The sequence below is a fragment of the Durio zibethinus genome, chromosome 9, assembly GCF_047325235.1.
Source record: "Durio zibethinus cultivar Kanyao isolate XHJ-2024 chromosome 9, ASM4732523v1, whole genome shotgun sequence".
Classification (NCBI taxonomy): Eukaryota; Viridiplantae; Streptophyta; class Magnoliopsida; order Malvales; family Malvaceae; genus Durio; species Durio zibethinus.
This window is the reverse complement of record NC_143170.1, coordinates 18887072-18908477: the sequence shown is the minus strand read 5'-3', so window position 1 is coordinate 18908477 and position 21406 is coordinate 18887072. Positions and strand designations below refer to the sequence as shown.

The 21406-nt window shown below is 41.2% G+C and overlaps 1 pseudogene; it reads left to right on the top strand.

Annotated features, from left to right (window-relative positions):
- Positions 1-71: 71 nt before the first annotated feature.
- Positions 72-3453, top strand: LOC149516832 (25S ribosomal RNA; annotated as a pseudogene).
- The last annotated feature ends 17953 nt before the right edge of the window (positions 3454-21406 follow it).

The following is a 21406-nucleotide window of genomic DNA, read 5'->3' as shown; positions in this document are numbered from 1 at the left end:
TTGGTGACAAGTGTTTGTTCTCCATCTAGACCCCACTGATCCCCCGTATCGCTCAGTCAATGGTCACATCATAACCTTGGGTTAGGCATGATTACCCACTGAGTTTAAGCATATCATTCAGCATAGGAAACAAAAGTTACCAGGATTCCTCTAGTAATGACAAGTGAAATGAAAATAGAATAACTTGAGAATTAGGTGCCCTCAAAGTCTAAATTGTAGTTTGAAGAAACATCTTCACCAGCAGACAAGGCCTAAGTCCTCTAGAAAGGGGTATTGGAAAAGGTGAGAGCCCTATTGTGCCTAGACCTTATCACACCATGAGGTGCTATATGAGAGTTGGTTTGTTTGGGAATGTAGCTCCAATCAAGTGGTAAATTCTATCCAAGGTTGAATGTGGGTGAGAGATCGATGAACAAGTACTACAAGGGAAAGAGTAAAAGGACTTTGAAATGAGAGCAAAGAGTGCATGAAATTGTCAGAGTTAAGTGGATAGGGGCTGATGATACACCCCAGTTAGATATGGAATGGTGAGAGCTAGTTTAATGATCAGTTCAAGGCAGGGACCTTTGTGGGTCATAGTGGTGGTCCAAGCTTGAGCTTTCAATATGCCCACAGAGATGTCATCATTATGATCATGGAATGCAGCATGCACCATCTCAACGTGTCTCAGCACTAACATGCTTTTGGTGTCAACCTATGGGCTCTCCATCTAGCCTGTCTTAAAACATAGACCAAGGAGTCAAACATGTGTGCAAGTCAATAAGCTAGAAAACTCGTAAGGTGTAAGGAAGTTGATCGGCAGGATCCCTCATGGATGCATTACCGACTAACCTTGATCTTTTGAGAAGGGTTCAAGTGTGAACATGGTTGTTGGGACCCAAATGATGCTGAACTATCACTAAGCAGGGTAAAGCCAAAGAAAACTCTGGTAGAGGCCTACAATAATACTAACATGCAAATCATTCGTCTGACTTGAATGTAGGGGCCAAAGACTAATCAAACCATCTAGTAGCTAGTTCCTTTCAAAGTTTCCCTTAAGATAGCTAGAGCCCTTACCGAGTTCTATCAGGTAAAGCCAATGATTAGATCTATCGAGGGCACAATGCCCTCAACCTATTCTCAAACTTTAAATACGTAGGATGGTGCAGCTACTTTGTTAAGCCACTCTATTGAATCAAGAGCTTTAAGTGGGCCATTTCTGGTAAGCAGAACTGATGATGTGGGATGAACTAAAAGCCAGGTTATAGTGCCTAATTGCATGGTAACCTAGAGCCCACAAAGGGTGTTGGTTGATTAAGATAGCAGAATGGTGGTAATGGAAGTCAAATCTGCTAAAGAGTGCATAACAACTCACCCATCAATTCAACTAGCCCCAAAAATGTATGGCACTTAAGCATGCGACCTATACCCAATCATTATGGCAAAGGCCAAACCTTGATGAGTAAACAGGCAAAGTGGTCACCGTAAAACCTGGGGTGTGAGCCTAGACAGAGCGACCATCGATGTAGATCTTGGTAATAGTAGCAAATATTCAAATGAGAAATTTAAAGGCCAATGAGGGGAAATGTTCCATGTGATTGGCACTTGCACATGGGTTAGTCAATCCTAAGAGATGGGGAAGCTCATCTGACAGCATCTCTAGCATGAGTTTCGAAAGGGAATCAGGTTAAAATTCCTAAATCGAGACATGGAGGTTAATGACAATGTTAGAGAATCTAAAGACATCAGTGAGGGCATTAGGAAGAGTTATTTATTTTGTTTAATAGCCTACCCAACTTAGAAACAGCTCAACTAGAGGTAGAGTCCAGGCCCTAAAAGAGCATCGCATGTCACTTGGTGTTCAGTGCGCCACTGATGACCCTTGAAAATCTAGAAAACCAAGTGCCATCTTTGTCCAATCATACACATAACCACATCAAGTCTCCAAGATGAATAGCCTTTGGTTGATGGAACAATGTAGGCAAGGGAAGTCAGCAAAATGTGTCCATAACCTTAAGAAAAGGATTAGCTTTGAGGGCCAAGCACAAGAGTCCCAGTCTCGAACCCATCAACTACTGTGCACTACTCGAGTTGCTCTTATGATAAGAACAGGTTACCACATGCTAACTAGGGGATGGACTGGGTATAACTCCCTTGGATGCCTTTTTCGAGTGATGAACAGTTGATTTAGAATTACTACAAATAAGGAAATCCAACCATTTAATTAAAACAAAGCATTGCGATGGACCCTATGGATGCTTACATAATGTGATTTTTGCCCAGAGCTCTGAATGTCAAAGTGAAAAAATTCAACCAAGTGTGGGTAAATAGTGAGAGTAACTGTGACTCTCTTAAGGTAGTAAAATGCCATGTCATCTAATTGGTGTCGCACATGAATGGATTAATGAGGTTCCTACTATCCCCATCTACTATCCCACGTAACCATAGCTAATGGAATAAGCTTGGTAGAATCAGTGGGCAATGAAGACCCTATAAAGCTTGACTCTAGTCCAACTATGTTAAATGACTTACGAGGGGTAGGATAAGTAGAAGCCCTTGGGTGAAATTCAAATACCACTACTTTTAACGTTAGTTTACTTATTTTGTGAATCGAAGGTAAGGCACGACCTCCTTTTTTGGACCCAAGGTCAACCTCAGTCAGTTGATTTGAGTAGAAGACATTATTAGGTGGGAAGTTTGGCTAGGGTGGCACATTTATTAAAAGATAACATAGGTTTCCTAAGTTGAGCTCAATGAGATCAGAAATCTCATGTGGAACAAAGGGGTAAAAGCTCATTTGATTCTAATTTCCAATATCAATACAAACCATGAAAGCATGGCTTATCGATCCTTTAAACCTTCAAAATTTGAAGCAAAAGGTGTCAAAAAAGTTACCAAAGGGATAACTAGCTTATGTCAACTAACCATTCATAGCGACATTGCTTTTTGATCTTTTGATATCAGCTCTTCCTATCATTGTGAAGCAAAATTCATCAAGTGTTGGATTGTTCACCCATTAATAAGGAACATGAGCTAGGTTTAGACCATCATAAGATTGTTACTTTTACCCTACCAATGGTAGCGTCGTAATATTAATTCAACCTAATACAAGAAGAACCATTAATTCACACATTTAGGCATCATGATTGGCTGAAAAGCCAATGGTGTGAAGTTACTATGTGCAAGATTATGATTGAATGCCTCTGAGTTGGAATCCAGACAATAAGGGATGCACATACCACTCACCCGATTGCTGACTCATAGTAGAGGCTTATTGCCCCTAAGAACACGTGTCATAGGTGTAGTCCCTAAGGTGGACAAGCCACGTGGGCCTTTTTTGGAGCTCAATTCCCACTAAGCAAAAGAGTAAAATCCTTTGCAGATGGCTTATATACATGATGGGGTATTGTAAGGGGTAAAGTGGCCTTGCTACTATGATCCACTGAGATTCAACCTTTTCTCGCATTGATTCATTCTTCTCCCCTCCATACCTACCAAAGTCCTCTCACTTTATTCTTTTACACCACACCCCTCTAGGGTTAGGGATGAATGGTGTTCTTCATTGCTACCAATTTAGCTAGAGGATGACATTTTTCCCTTGAATGTCCAACTAAATGATAACCAAATGCCTTTGGTATTTGTCATAGGGATGGGCTCACCCTTGATATAGGCACTTCCCTTAAACTCTATTGGCATACGTTAGCCATTGGATTGATTCTGTCCATACACCATCAACAACACTTGACTCTTAGTTCATTAAAGCAATCACATCTAACACTATCAGCAGATGCTGGCCTATTGTTGCCTCAGACACTATCAGCAGATATTGGCCCTTTTGGTTTAGGACATTGCCTTAGACACCATCACCAGTTGTTGGCACTTGGTGTAGGCATTTTCCTTAACCACTATCAGCACAAAAGGGCCTTTGGTGTGGATTGTTGCCTTAGACACCTCTTTCTCAAATGCCAGCACTTGGGATAGGTTGTTGCCTTAGACAACTCTTCGATAGATGCTAGCACTTGGTGTAACATGTGTATCGTGACCCTCCCACCCAAGTTAGTTGTTTGCCCATCGATCACTATTAGCACCAAATGGCACTTGAAACATATGTCACGGGCTCTGGTCTTAGCCAAACTTCATGTGAACTTGGATACTCAATTGACTTCATCTACCTAAGTTAACCTATGAAACTCAAGTGCTTAACATAATTCTAGCTTGTCAAAGATTGTGCTATTGTACTAAGCCTTCTACAAACCCGTAACTCTAATCCTTCCAAGATTGTGTTTAGGTGTGCCCACATCTAGGTTTGACCATGTGCCTACACTTGGGTATGACTGTCTAGCCACTGCCTACATATCACTCAGCAACAGCCACACCTAGGCATGGCTCAACTTTGTGAAACCTGAACACTTTGCTTAAGTCTCTAGAGTTTTGATCACTACCTATACCATTGTTTTAGGCTAGTTACTTATGACCTGGGCCTTTAGTAGGTATCAAGGTTTTGTCTCTCTGGTTGTCAGATGCTATCTCACTGGAACTAGAATTACTCTTCGATTTGAAGAGAACCTTTGGGCTTGGACTAGCTTATGGACCTTGACACATGCACATGCCTCAACCATCATTTAGACATGTTGGCCTTTGGTCTCAACACATGTTTCAACCACCATAGGCACATTCTAGCCCTTTGTGCATATAGTTCCCTCAAACACCATCGGCATAAGCCATGTCGCACACCATGCACTGGCATCCAAGGCCTGGGTTGTGAACCATATGCACATCTTCATATTTTGCCATGCCAATGCCATTTTTATGGCTTGTAAATTCATATAACTGCTCATTAGCATCCGCACCTGGGTCTGGCTCAATTTTTCCAAACATGAACACCTTGCCTAAGCCTCTAGAGTATTGATCACTATCTGTACCACTATTCTAGGCTAGCTCCCCATTACTTGGGCCTCCAGTAGGCCTCAAGGCTTGGTCCCCTAATAGCTGGACCCCCAGTCTTGCTAGAATTAAAACTACTCCTTGACTTTGATAAAACCCTTAAGTTGGGACCGGCTTGCAAATTGTGACACATGCACATGCCTTAACCATCATTAGGACATGTTGGCCCTTAGTCTTAGCACATGCTTTGACCACCATCAGCATATACTGGCCCTTTGTGTGGGTAGTTCCCTAGAACACCATTGGCACATGCTAGGCCGCCTATGAGGTATGGGGTATACTAGGCCCAAGCCATGCACCATGTGCACCACGACTAGGTAATAGGTGGGTTCAAGCACATCTTCATATGTTTGCTATGCCAATGCCATTTTTATGGCTTGTCGTTTCATCTAAGTGCTCACCAGTGCCTGCATTTGGGCCTAGCTCAATTTTGCCAATCCTGAATAGTATGCCTAAGCCATTGGAGTGTTGAACACTGCCTGTACACTATTTTAGACTAGTATCCAACAACTTGGGCCTCCAATTAGGGGAGTAAATGAATAGAGCTTTTGATGAATTGTTTGTGAACATGTTCGGTTTTTGTTTGTTTATATTTGTTTATTAAGCTTAACAAATGATCTTCAATAGCATTTTTATGTTTGTTTGTTAAATGAACTGAACATGAATAGAGGTCTGTTCGGTTCATTTATGTTCATGAACAAGCTCGTTTAATGTTCATGAACAAATTTTATTATAATTTGTTTTAAACATTAAAAGTTGATTACTTTGAGATTTAATATCTTTTACCAATCTACAAATTATCATATAAAATTTATATCATTAAAAATTATATGACAGAGATCAAAATAATTTTAAACTTTTTAAAAATATTATTACTAATTAACTTTTTTTAATCCTTAAAAATTGGATAAAAATTAGATAATAACTTTGAAAGGGTGTTTGGTTCGTGGAATCATAGATTCCGGGAGAAAGTGTGATCCCTGGGAAAATACAATACTTAGGGTTTTCTTCCTTTTTTAGGACATCTAATTTTTAGATTCACTCGTTTGGTTGGGAGGAATCCACATATATTAAATCTTGAATAATTACTAAAATTTCCTTAGCATATATGATAGTAGCTTAAATAATCTAATTTTTAATTAAAAGGGATTATTCAAGGCATTTTTGGCCAGAAAATGCCTTGAATAATCCCTTATAAAAAATTGAAATAGGTTATTCAAGGTATTTTTGGTCAAAAATGCCTTGAATAATCCCCTCCAAATTTTTTTTGGGGATTATTCAAGGCATTTTTGGCCAGAAAACACCTTGAATAATCCTTTAAACCACAAACCCTAAAAATTGGAGATTATTCAAGGTGTTTTTACCAAAAACGCAATGAATAATCACTTCATAAAAATTGAAGTGGATTATTGAAGGTACTTTTCATCATAAACACCTTAAATAACCCCATTAAATTTTTTGTAAGGGATTATTCAAGGCATTTTTGGCCAAAAGTGTCTTGAATAATCCTTTTTAATTTTTTACTATGGGATTATTTAAGGTGTTTTTGGCCAAAAATGCCTTGAATAATCCCCTCCAATTTTGTTTTTAGATTATTCAAGGCATTTTTGCTTAGAAAATGCATTGAATAATCACTTAAACCTTAAGCTCTAAACCTTAAAAATTGAAAATTATTCAAGGTATTTTTTGCCATAAACAACTTGAACAACCCCATTAAATTTTTTAAAAGGATTCCCCTCCAAAATTTTTTTTGGGGATTATTCAAAGTGTTTTTGCTCAAAAAACAATAATCCCTTAAACCCTAAACCCGAAACCCTAAAAATTAGAGATTATTGAAGGGATTTTTGGTAAAAATGCCTTGAATAATCACCTCATAAAATTTGAAGTGGATTATTGAAGGTGTTTTTGGCTATAAATGCCTTGAATAACCCCATTAAATTTTTGTAAGGAATTATTCAAGGCATTTTTTAAGGAGATTATTGAAGGTATTTTTGGCTTGAAAATGCCTTGAATAGCCTCATTTAATTTGTTGTCAGGAATTATTTAAGGCATTTTCTAGCAAAAACACCTTAAATAATCTAAAAAAAAAAAAAAGGGGATTATTCAAGGCATTTTTGGCTAGAAAACACCTTGAATAACCTCATTCAATTAATTGAATAGGGTTATTTAAATTACCATCATACATGTTTGTTTATATATATTCATGAACATGTCCGTTGATGTTCACGAACAAGCTCATTTAATTTAAATGAACGAAACACAAACAAACAAGAATATCATATTATTTAAATGAATTGAGCTTGAACACAATTAACAAATTTCTTACCAAACACGAGCCAAGTGCGAACAGCTTTAAAGATAAACAAACAAATCATAAACATATGTTAGCTTGTTCATTTTTAGTTCATTTATAGCCCTACCTTTAGTAGGCCTCAAGGCTTGGTCCCCCTAGCAGTCAGACCTTTTCTTGTGTGAACTGAAACTACTCATCGACTTAGAGAGAACCCCTAGGCTTGGACCAACATGCAGACAGTGACACAAGCACATGCCTCGACCACAATCAGGACATGTTGGCCCCTGGTCTTGGCACATGCTTTGGCCACCATTGACACATGCTAGCCTTTTGTGTGAGTAGTTCCCTCGAACACCATTGACACATGCTTAGCCATGCACCATGTTCAGGTATCCTGGGCCCAGGCCATGCACAATGCTCACCATGACCAGGCAGTAGTGGGTTTAGGAACATCTTTATATTTTTATCATGCCAGTGCCATTTTTATGGCCTGTAAATTCACATAAGCACTCACTAGTGCCAGCACCTAGGTGTAGATCAATTTTGCCAAACCTAAACATCATGCTCGAGCCTCTAGAGTTTTGCTCACTACTTGTACCATTGTTTTGGGCTAGTTCCCCATGATTTGGGCCTATCTAGTCCCCCTATCATTCGATTCTTGTCAGAACTAAAACTTTTCCTCAACTCGAAGTGAGCCACTAGACTTGCACGAGCTTACAAACCATGAAACATGCACATGCCTCGACCTCCATCAAGACATGTTGGCCCTTGGTCTTGGCATGTGCATCGACCACCATTGGGACATGTTGGCCCTTGGTACAAGCAGTTCTTTTAAACACCATTGGCATATATTGCATGTCATGGGCCATGTGTTCCTTAGACCGAAACCACATGTTCTTGCAGCACCAAAGCTACTCATAGTTGAGGTTAGCCTTTCACAAGTCCATTTTCCCATAGACAGCATGATATCAATCCTTCAAGCTGCATACTCATGAACCTTTCTTGGCTCTGACCCATAGAGTTGCACATTCCCAAACTCAGTAGGGAAGAACCCACTCCTATCACCATTGGTAGCACATAAGTATCAAGGTATCCCCATGCACCCATCTCTACTCACAAGCATCAAGGTCTCGAGCACCAACCTATCTTGTACATAAAGATATGCAGCCCCAATTCTCATAATATTATCTCATTTTGCCATGGTGAGAACCTAATAGGATTCTTACCTGCATCTTATGCAAGCTCTTTTGCCTCAATCCTAAAGGTGTAACATAGATGCTAGTCAGTAGCCAACTCAGAGCCATACTAGGCTCAATTGAGGGTGCCTATACACCATGGTGATCAATGGTGCTCAACTGGCTATTAGGCTTTATGGTGCCCATACACCACTTACATACTGGCTCACACTTGTCCACCCATCTTGGGACAAAGGCACACACTACCAGCACATTCTATCAGCATCATGTTCACATGCTTACACTATATGCCCACTGCTCTAGGACCACTATCCCACTAAGAATGCCTCAACCACTACTCAACTTGATAGGATCGTAGCACACCAAAGACTGACCATGACAATCTCCCTCACTTACTATGTTGATACACTCATTGACACCAAGACCACACCGAACTCGTTGCACACAGTTGACATTTTCCCATATGTGCCCACACTTATGCCCTTAAGGATTATGTGGAGATCCTATCACATGAAACATCACTTATAGTACTTGTTCATTGTCGATGTAGATGGGTCTCATCCCAACTCCATAGCACCTCAGTGCTATTGCCACATATTACTACTAAACTCAAACTATTGTTTGATAAGTGCTATTGCACTACTTCACCCATGATCACATAATGTTATGACCTTGAGGCACTCTCGTTAATCATGACCCTTAGTCGAATGAAGGACCACCTGCTTTGCCACACATTGGTACACCCTGTTGGATGTGACCCATCACATCAATCGCATGTCTATGGCACTAACTTTTCAATGTGCCCTTTTGGATAAGGTGCTTATGTCATGGGCTCTGACTTTTGACTCAGAATCTGTGAGACCTTAGGGTTGGAATTAACTCTGTATGCTTAAGTTAGAGAACATAACAGAATGCTGGAATATGCTTTGTGTATTACTACAATAGAACGTGAAGATGTGTCTAATGATGTACAATTAAGGGTAGGGTGACACTCTATTTATAGTTGAAGCCTCTAGCTTTACTTATTACTATCTCTTAAAATAAAGAGACTTATAAGATTCTTAAAAATTAAGGATTACACATTAATACAAAAGGCTTCTCTTGATTTTTAGGGTCAACCAAATCCTACTACTAAATGTTGCTAATCCTAGATGCTCTTAGAAGATTCTAGATTGACCCAGCTACTTTGGGTCACCTGGTGTTGTATGGGCATGTTGTGTGCCTGGTTCTAGCTATGTGGGTAAGCCTGCATGCTGTGTTGGGGTCTAGACACTTCTCCCATGCTTATTGTGCCATCCCCCATAACTATCCCTGGTGTTTGAGCCTTGGTCTCTGATGCTTAGGCTGTGTGCCGAGTGCACCTGTCTGAGGTGTGACATTTTCCCCCTTCTTGAGTGTGTGATGTCCTTGTTGCATCTTCTACATGCAATTGCTTGATCTGGTCCTAGAACTACCATAAGTCCTTTGCTAGTTCCTAGCTTGTCTTACTATCTAGAAATCCCTTCCAATGCACCAAGTACTCTTGTCTTGGCTTGTAGCTCTTCTATCTTACCTCTCGGTCAGCAAGAATGCTATGGACCTCCCGCTTATATAAAGCCCTGGCTCCCAATGGTGCACGTTTTGACTTTGCTCATCTTGGATCTCCCTCATCCTCACGAAATGGCTTGACTATGCTAACATGGAACACTGAGTGTACTTTCAGCTTGGGTGGCATATCTAGCCTACAAGTAACTTTGCCTACCCTTTTCAAAACTCTAAAAGGTCACTCATACCTCCTGATTAAGCCTTTGTGCTACCCTTTATGGTGTACAATATGGTGTAGCTTCACCAAAACCAAGTCCCCTATTTGGAATTGCACATCCCACCTGTTTTGATCTACCCACTTCTTCAACCTCTTTGCGACTTTATGTAGACAAACTCTGGCCAAGTCAGCTTGCTCCTACCAAGCCTTGGCAAACTTGTATGCTACTAGATTGGGACTTGTAAAACCTACAGAAATTGAATTAGGCGTTAGCAATTGCTAACCTATCATAATCTTAAATGGACTCTGGTTCATTGCTTCACTCCTCTGCAAGTTATGGGAAAACTGGGCTACATCTAACAACTTCGACCAGTCCTTTTGCATGGCACTCACATAGTGCCTAAGGTAGACCTTCAATAGTCCATTTACTCACTTAGTCTACCCATCGATCTATGAATGCATGCTAGTGGAAAATTTTAAGTCTGACCCCAATAACTTGAACAACTTAGTCTAGAATCGCCCTATAAAATGCCCATCTCATTACTAACAATGGTCCTCAATACTCCCCAGTACTTCACCATATTTTTTAGGAACAATCGAGCTACCTCCTCGATTGGGCATTCCTTGGTTGTTGGAATGAAAATCCCATACTTGGAAAACCTATCCACCACTACCATGATGCTTCTAAACACCTCTACTTTTGGTAGACTAACTATGAAATCTAAAGTGATGCTCTCCCATGGTCACTCTGGTATAGGCAATGGCTTCAGGAGACTGCTTAGTTTGTTGAGCTCCACCTTATCCTATTGGCACACAAGATAAGTCTTCACATAGGCCTCAACATCATCCCTTATGTGCGGCTAGTAATATCGGCCCTCTCATAAGGCTAAGGTACGTCTCACTTTCAAGTGACCAACCCACTGCAAATCATGGCACTCTTGTAAAACTTCCTTACGAAGCTTCCCATGCCATGGAACAAATAGCCTACTGCCCTTGGTGTACAACAAACCATCTTGCAACCAAAACTGCCTAGTCTTACCTTACTAGGCATATTAGATAAGAGGCTTAGCTATAGGATCATGTGTGAGCCTTACCTTAATGTACGACACCAAAAACCCCTCTGGTTGGCTAATGGTAGAAAGGTTCACCTTTCTGCTCAAGGTATTAGCCACTATGTTCACCCACCTTGGCTTATACTAAAACCTGTAATCAAATTCTGTAAAAGAATCCTACCAATAGGCTTGTTTGGTGGATAGCTTCTTCTGCATCTAGAAGTAGCTAGTTACCACATTGTCCATTCTAACCATGAAGCTTAGCCCCAACAGGTAATTTCACCAACTGCACAAATAGTGCACCACTGCTGTTATCTCTTTCTCCTAGATTGTGTACTTGTACTCGATCTTTTTGAGCTTTCTACTCTCGAATACGACCAAATGGTTCTTTTTTATTAGCATTCTTTCTATCACAAAGTCTGATGCATCCGTATGCACCTTATATGGCTTGGCATGGTCTAGCAAGGCCAACACTACCTCTTTGATTACTACTTGTTTCAACCTATCAAAGGCATCCTAGCACTTGGTGTTCCACTCCCACGTTATTCTTTTCCTGAGCAAATCTATCAATGGTGTGGCTATGCTTGAATGGCCTTTGAAGAAGTGTTTGCAGTAGTTGACCAGCTTAAGGAATGACCTCAACTTAGTAACCTTGGCTGGTGACTCCCATTCTAGAATGTAATGGACCTTGCTTGCATCCATGCATATCTTGCCACCTTCCACTATGTGGCTTAAAAATGGTACCTCTCGTTGGGCAAATAAGCAATTATCTTTCTTCACATACAGTTGATGCACCTATAACACCTTAAACACCTATCTTAAGTGGTTTACATGCCCTCTTAATGTCTAGCTATAGATCACAATATCATCAAGATAAATCACAATAAAACAATCAAGGAATAATAAAAGTACCTTGTTTATAAGTGTATAGAATGTTGCTGGGGCATTGGTGAGTTCAAATGGCATGACCAAGAACTTATATGAACCATACCGAGTGGCATACACTATCTTGTGCTCATTTCCCTCCATAATCTTAACTTGGTAATAACCTGATCTTAAATCTAGCTTGGTAAACCACCTTGTGTTTCCAAGTTGGTCGAACAAGTTCATAATGAGTGGGATAGGATACTTGTTTTTGATGGTCAGCTTATTGAAAGCCTGGTAGTCAATACAAAACTGCAAGGACCCATTATGCTTGTAGTGAAATAGAACCGAAGCACTATATGGCACCTTAGATGGCCTGATGAAGGTAGCACCAATCAACTTTTTGAGTTGCTTCCTCAACTCTTTCAACTCTAATGGGGACATTCGATATGGGGCTTTAGCTAGTGGCTTAACCTTAGGCACCAGCTCGATCTTATGGTCCATCCCCTCATGGGTGGCAGCTTGCTACATAACTTTGTAAGCATCACATCACTAAAGGTCTCTAGCACCTCTAATGGGGTGTCCGTCTCATTTTCCCTTGGTTCTTCATACTTTAGGGTAGCCAAGAAGATGTCTTCACCTTTGCTTACTACCTTGGCAAATTGAATGGCTGATAGCACCTTGGACCTAATCTCGTACCATTCTCGTACCCTTGCCTCAATGGTACAAGGCATATACAATTTGCATCTATAATGCATCTACAATTTGCAAAACACACAATCATAAACTCATAATCATCCAAGGGTATTACCTCGATGGTTTCCTTGCCCTTCCAAGCTCCAAGTTGTATCTCCACTCCCCGTGCTACTTTAATGGCTAGAACCTCCTTGGAGTTCATCATTATAATGGAACTAGTCCATTTTTCCACCTTTATTCTGAGTTTTTGGGCTCCATCACCTAAAATAAATAAATGTGAGGCACATGTGTCCACTAGTGCGCTCACTTTCTTACTCACAACCAATAGATCTACAAACATCAAGCCCTTTGGCTTGCTGCTCCCTTTACTTTAGACAACATTGAGCATTAATGACCTAAGCTTTGCTATCCCAGCTTCTGGCTCTTCATCTGACTCCTTGTTTATGGTAGCCAGCTTGCCTTTTAGTGGGTAGTTTCATGCTAGGGACCTCCTCTACATAGGTAGTGTGAGACCAGCTCTCGGTCACCTTAGCTTTCCAATTCCCTGCTAGTGGCTTGCCTTGGATGCCCTTGTTCGAATGGTCTCGATCTTTATCCTTAGACTATTAGTCATGGTCCTTTCCTTTGGACTACTTATCTTGGTCCCTCTATCCTTACCCTTCCCCTTAGGCTTGGTAGACTCTTACTTGTTCTACGGCTTGAACTCCACCAAGGACTCAGTGATGGTCATGGCCTTGGCTAACTCACGAACTCCCCCTTTTTGTAGCTTATGCTTCACCCATGGCTTGAGCCCAATCATGAAGGCGAATAAAACCTTAGTCTCACTTAGATATAAAATTTGAAGCAGTAATTCAGATAACTTTTGGACATACTCCCTTATGTCCCTCTACTCAGTAAGTTGGTGTAACTTTGCTCATGCCTCATCATTGGCATACTCTAAGTAGAACTACTTTCTGAACTCTTTTTAGAACTCTTTCTAGGTTCCAATCATGGTGCCTCCATACCACCCATCATCACACCTGTGCCTCCACCATAATAAGGCAACATCAGAAAGATACATTGAAGTGGTGCTTACCTTGGTAGCATTGTCTTGCATGCCCATAGCTAGGAAGTACTATTTCATCCTCTATAGATTGTTGTTTACTTCCTTGGCCACCGTAGTCCCCTTGAACTCCTTAGGCTTGGGAATCTCCATATGAGTCTTAGACATTCTAGTGAACATGCCATTCCTAATGGCAGTCTTGGAAGCAGTGAGCTCTCCCTTCAGCTCTTCTATCTCATTACACAAGGTTTCCACCTGGGCCTCCAAGGTTGGATTCTACTGGATGATCATGTCAATACCCTTATTCAGAGTAGCTTGCAACTCCCTTTGTGCTTTTCCTCTATGGAATCTAATGCCTTAAAGTGAGCATCTACCTCATCAAGCTTCTCCTTCACATCACCTATGGTCTTTTCCACCTTGGCTATATATCCCTCTAAGGTAGACCAAATGTCCCTCGAACTAGCTTTCTTGCCCTTTTTGTGGCCTTATTCTTACACCTCTAGTTGTTGGCTAACAACATCACTCTGGGATGCCATTTCAGTAAATGCCTTGTGTGCAATCTGAACACCATCGAATAGAACCTGCACAAAACCTACTCTAATACCAACTATCATGGGTTTTGACTATTGACTTAGAATCCGTGCAACCTTAGGGCTTGGAATTAACTCCGTATGCCTAAGTTTAGCCTTTGCAACTAGCGTTCAAGTAAACAAGAACAAGAAAGCGTGAAATACACAGGTTGGAAAACATAACAAAATGCTAAAATATGCTCTATGTATTACTAAAATAGAATGTAAGGATGTGTTTGATGCTGTACAATTGAGGGTGGGCAACCTTCTATTTATAGTTGAGGCCCCTAGCTCTACTTATGGCTATCTCTTAAAATAAAAAGATTTACAAGATTCCTAAAAATCAAGGATTACACATTAATACAAAAGGCTCTTCTTGATTCTCAGGGTCAACTAGATCCTGCTACTAAATGCTACTGATCTTGGATGCTTTTAGAAGATTCTAGATCAGCCTAGCTTCCTTGGGTCCAACTAGATGTGGTGTGGGCATGTTATGGGCCTAGTCCTAGCTATGAATGTGGGCCTACATGCTATACGGGTGGCCTGGACACTTTTCCCATGCTTATTGTGCCAACCTCAGCAACTATCCCTGATGCTCGAGCCTTGGTCCCTGATGCTCGGACCTATATACCTGGTGTGCCCACGTAGGGCATGACACTTAGGTCCACCCATAATAAACCCAGGGATGGTGACATTCAAACACTTCGGTCATCTCAAAACTTGGGTCCCCTCGACCCTTTCCAAGTTGCCTCTCTAGGTGTGTTCTTTTGGCCAAATGCTTTCATAGTGGCACCTTAACTTTCTCTATCGCAAACTTAATAAACTCATATGCTCCATTGCTTTGGCTCGATACCACCAAAAATCATGTCTCCCCTATTTTTACTCAAACTTAATTTAGCTCAGTACGTAACCATGTCTCCATGATGGTTCTACAACTTATTTGCCTTAACTTTGGCATATCATAAAGGGCAACTCCAAGCCCACACAGAGCTTAAGGATCCACTAATCCACTCGATAACATTGTTCACTTACTGCTCCATCTCAGGGTTCACCAACTCAATACTCAAGATCCACAAACCTACTCAAACTCATGGCCATCCCATTGGCCAACTTCTACTCAAAGACTCTAGAGTTGGCTCAACTCAATTGGCTTTTCTCTGCCTTTCTCATACTCATCCAATCCATTGACTAGAAGCAAATTTGAATGCCAATACCATTAGCATACTCCACTCAATTAGTCCTCTGATGCACACAACTCAAGGCCTTGTCAACTGGCCAACTCTTGCTTAGTCATTCCACCGAATTGCACATTATTATGGTCTATTGACCACCACATCTTATAAGGCCTTCTCTCTTAGCCAACACAAGCACAATCAACTAATTGACAAAATGTCATGATCTTCTGACCATAAGAACTCATCATTTGTTGACCATCACAAACTCATGGCTTTAATCCTCAGCCAACTCAAACTCATTTGCCTCTATAAAATGGCTTTACGCTTGGACCCCAAATAGTCAACTTATATCCCTGCTAGGGTTTTTGCACCACACAATGAGTGCACATGTTAGTAACTTCATCTTAATATGCATAACTTGTGTCTCTTAAGACAAAACTCATTTAACCCACATGGCCTCACATAACACCATTTCAAGGTGTATGTCCTTTTCAAATTTTGGTCTTAACATGGTTTTTTGGTCCAAAGGGCATTGTATACCCGTACAAGCCAATACCTATGCTAGGTGAGGCTAGACTCTTATGCCCTTTCATAATGCATCCTAGAGGCTACTTGAGGGCCTTTCACCTAGACCAATTTTTTTGACATATCACCATGATGGCTTGTTTTCAAACCACATAGCCACTATATCATGATCTTGCCTTAATAGCTTTCTTTGAGCCAAACATGGTTTTGATACCAAACTGTCATGGGCCATATGTTTTTTAGACTAAAACCATGTGTTTGTGCAACATCACGACAACTCGTAGTTAAGGTTAGCCTTTTACGAGTCCATTTTCCTATGGACAGCTTAATATCGATCCTTCAGGCTACATACCTTGAGCCTTTCCTGGCTCTAAGCCTATATGGTTGTATATTCCTAAACTCAACAAGGAGGAACCCAACTCTCATCACCATCAGTAGCATACAAATCTTAGGGTGGCCTTGAGCACTGATCTCTACTTACAAGCATAAAGGTCTTGAACACCAACCTACCTTGCACATAAGAGCACACAGCCTTAGTTCTCATAATATCATCCCATTTTGGCATGGAGAGAACCCAACACCATGCCTACTTGTATCTTATGTAAGCTTTCATGCCTCGATCCTAAAGGCATAACATAGATGCTGGTCAGTAGCTAGCCTGGAGTTACACTAGGCTTATCTCATCCCATGAAACTTATATCTGAGGGCCTTAGCCCTTAGCCTCATTCTAGGCTTCCTGCATAAATGGTATGCTTGTCTCACCTTAGGGAACTCAGGTGTGCTACCTGCCTGTAGCATACCTATATTGATTGGCCACAAGGGTCTTGTTCATCTCTCAACCTTGATGGTGCTCCTCTTACGTATACACCATTTTATGATCCTTCCAACTTAAGGAAGGGAAATCAAAGGGCATAGTGAATGTTTCACCTAACCCTATAATTCAATTTGCAAAGGTGAGATACAAGGCCCATCGACCCCAACTATCCTCGAGTTTACCATGGCCTAAGAAAATATTATGCCACACTCATGGCTTGATGATGCCTGCCCACCTAGACACCATATGTGCCTAGGAGTAGCTTTGTTCAGACTAGTAAGGCCCCCATTTGTTGATTAGCCAAAGGGCTGGTAGAGAGCTAACACTAGTCATCCTCCTATAAAAAGCGTAAGAGATTTTCTAACCATCCTACTAGAAAACGTAAGACTATCTAAAATAGGGACGCTTTTCTCCTTCACCATCTCAAGGCCTTTTTTCAACTAACTTAAGGCTGAGTGACCTTTTTCTTAGTTACCAAGATTGTTAGATTTTGCTCATTACTCCACTAACCCACTTGAGTGTGCCCGCTCATGGCTACGGTCGATAGCACGTGATTGGCTACCAGGCTCCAAAGTTACCACACACTGCCTGTACATTGGCTCACACTTGTCTACCCATATTGGGACTAGGGCAGACACTACTCACACATTTTATCAGCATCATGTTCCTATGCTTACACTACATGCCCACTACTTTAAGATCGTTATCTCACCAACAAGGCCTCGACCACTACATAGCTTAAGGTCAATCATAGTAGGATCGAGGCATGCCAAGGCCAGACCATGACACTGGGCTGTATACCAAGCAAAGGTATCCTAGGCTTGGGTTATGCACCACGATCAGACAGTAAGTGGGTTTAAGCATATCTTTATATTTTTGCCATGCCAATGCCATTTTTATTTCTTGTAAATTCATACAATGCTCACCTGGGCCTAGCCCAATTCATCCTAACTTAAACACTGTGCCTGAACTGTTGGAGTCTTGATCATTACTCATACCACTGTTCTAGGCTAGTTCCCCATGACCTAAACCTCTGGTATGCCTCAAGGCCTAGTCCCCCTAGCTATCAAACTCTATCTTGCTAGAATTGGAACTACTTTTATACTAAAAAAAACCTTTTAGCTTAGACAAGCTTACGGACTATAGCACATACACATGCCTTGACAACTATTGAAACAAGTTAGCCCTTGATCTCAGCACATGCTTTAACCAACATTGGAACATGCTAGGCCATGCACCAAGTGTGGGTATCCTTGGGCCAGATCGTGCACCATGTGCACCATGATCGAGTAGTAGGTGAGTTTAGGTAGATCTTTATATTTTTGCCATGCTAATGCCATTTTTATGCCTTGTAAATGCATATAACGCTTACCAGTGCCTGTACTTGGGCTTAGCTTAATTCTGCTGAACTTAAACACTAGGCTTGAGCCTCTATAGTCTTGATCATTTCTCGTACCAATGTTTTGGGCTAGTTCCCCATGACTTGGACCTCTAGTATGCCTCAAGGCCTAGTCTTTCTAGCTGTTAGACCTTATCCCACTAGAACTGAAACCATTTCTTGACTGAAAAAGAACCTTTAAGCCTGGTCTAACTTGCAAACCATGACACATGCACAAGCCTTGACCACCATTAAGACATTTGTTGACCCTTGGTCTTGGCACATGCTTTGACCACTATCAGTACATGCTGGCCGTTGGAGTAGATAGTTCTCTCAAACACCATTGGTACATGCTAGGTTGTCCACCACACACATGTATTTAGGACATGGCCATGCACCATGCACACCATGGCTAGGCAATAGGTGGGTTCAGGCACATCTTCATATTTGTAACATGCCAATGCCATTTTTCATACTTGTAATTTCATATAACAATCCCCTAAGCCTTCATGTGAAGTTTCATGGCAAGATGACTCTTTTTTCATTTTTCACAATTTTCCAAATTTTTCATAGTTAGAGATTTTTTGAAAAGTTTTTAAGAGTTTTGACTCCAAATTTGGTATGCATGATCCTTGTATTTTGTTGGCATCTGTAAAAAAATTTAGCTAAAACATCAAAGTGTAAAAGATATTGTGGCCATTTGAAAAAAGCATCCCTATTTAAAACACTTGAATGGCTACTAGCTATGAACCTATAAAAGCTTTTATGCTTTGTAAAGGGGTGTGAGTTGTCAAGGTTTTTTAGAGGATAGGGGGCCAATTTAAGGGCCAAAGACCAGCACCCATCGTACATCATGTACGCACACCCCCTGACCTTTCCCTAATCACTGGAGCCTTCAATACCATTGGTCAGGTTATCCGATGATGCTCTGATGATTGTGCCCTGGGTAAAAATATATGGCACTAGCACATATACAAGCTCAGTGTCATGGACTAAGCTTTCTCTCAACAAGCAATAGACCGTGCGACACTTGAATGGGCGTTCCCACCCAAGTCAACCTTCAATAGATCGATATCGAACAAATAACCATAAGCCATTGTTAGTCCCAAGCATTCACAATAAGACACAATATATCGAGATCAATTTCAAGCACACACACAAGAAGGCACATTCACATCGAGAAAAAAAACACATCGAGGCAACATTCGAGACATTCAATCGGGTGAATTTTATTATAATCGAGAATCATACATCAAGACTTCCCTCCATCACCACAGCCAGGGGGTACCCTGCATAGCAACCGATGAGACAGCCCAACACTACGCTGCCGGCTCACCCCCTAAAGAGCTTTAGAGATTTTAGAGCTATGCTACCACTAAATGAGGACACTTTTCCTAGCACAAGAGATCTACCCGACCATGGCCCTATACATGGGTGGCTCATGGCAACCTAAGTCCTGGTCATGGCCCTATACAAGGTTGGCTCATGACATCTTCCCCCACTTATTCTATCGACGTCCTCATCGACTTGCTAGCTTAAAATTCTTTAATCTTCCTTTTGAATCTCTGGAGGTCGTGTTCTCTTTCTCAGCTAGTTTTTTCTAGTCCTAATCCCTCCCATTTCACTAAGTATTCCTGAACTAGTCTTTGAGATATCTTGGTTTCCCTGTCGGCTAAGATCTCTTTGACTCGATGCTCTGAGAGTGGCTTTATGGTGATGGTGGCTCTGGTTGGCTCTCTTCGACTAGCATCTGTAGGATCTATAAGAAACATGAAATACTGGGTACACTTTCATCCACTTTGATGGGTCAATTTTGTAAGAAGCATTCCCTACCTTAGAAAGGATCTTCACTGGACCCTCATATTTGTGCACCAGTCTACGATCTCTCTTTTTCAAGAACCTAGTTTGTTCAAAGACTAGTCGAACAAGAACCAAATCACCAACTTGGAATTGTTGAGCCCTGCGACCTTTGTCTGCCCATTTCTTCATCCACTTTGACGCTTTCTCCAGGTAGGGATGTGCAATCTCTGTGTTTTGTTTCCACTCCTTGCCGAGGTTGAAGGCTTTTAGATTCTTTCCTCCATATTGGTCCAAAGAAGTGTGGGGTAGCCTTAGTAATTGTCCGATGACCACCTCAAATGGGCTCTTATTGGTGGAAAAGCTTTTGTTGGAATTAAAATAGAGTTGAGCAACGCCTAATAATGAAGGCTAGTCCTTTTGATTGGCTTGAACAAAGTGCCTTAAGTATTCCTCTTGTGATCTGTTGAACCGTTTCATTTGACCATCGATTTGAGGGTGATAGCTTAAGGAGATGTTGAGTTGGGACCCTAAGATTTTGAAAAGTTCTCTCCAAAAAGACCCCGTGAATCTCAGATCTCTATCGCTGACAATGTTTTGAGGGAAGCCCCAGTATTTACCACATGTTTGAACAATAGTCAAGCAGTGTCCTCCGCTGTACAATACTTGTGAGCGGGAATGAATGTGGCATACTTAGAGAACCGATCAATCACTACCAAAATAGCTCTAAGGTCACCAACCTTGGGTAAGCTTGAAATGAAATTAAAAGAGATGCTTTCCCACAATTTGGCGGGTATCGATAGTGGTTCAAGCATGCCTATAGGTTTCCTCTTTTCAACTTTGTCTTATTGGCAAATGAGGCAAGTCTTCGTATAGTCCATCACATCTTGTCGCATGTGAGGACAATAGTATCCTTGTTTCAATAACACTAAAGTGCGTTGCTAGCCCGGATGTCCGACCCATGGTGTGTCATGACATTCCCTCATCAACATCTGTCTCAGACCTCTTGCTCTCGACAGCAACAATCGAGGCCCCTTGGTCCACGAGACCCCATTTTCTTGCCAGAAGTACCTAGACTTCCCTTATTCCACTAGCTTCAAGATGGCACAAGCTTGCGGGTCCTTCCCTAAATGATCTTCAATCAACTTGTGAATGTCTGTAGTGACTCTACTAATCGCCATTGAGGTAATTCTTCTAAAGGCGATTAAATCTGTTCGCCTGCTCAATGCATCAGCCACTTGATTGGTCTTTCTAGCGGTGTGCTCAAAACAAAAGTCAAACTCCACTAAAAATTCTTGCCAGCTAGCTTGTTTCGTTGTAAGTCTTAGTTGGGTGAAGAAA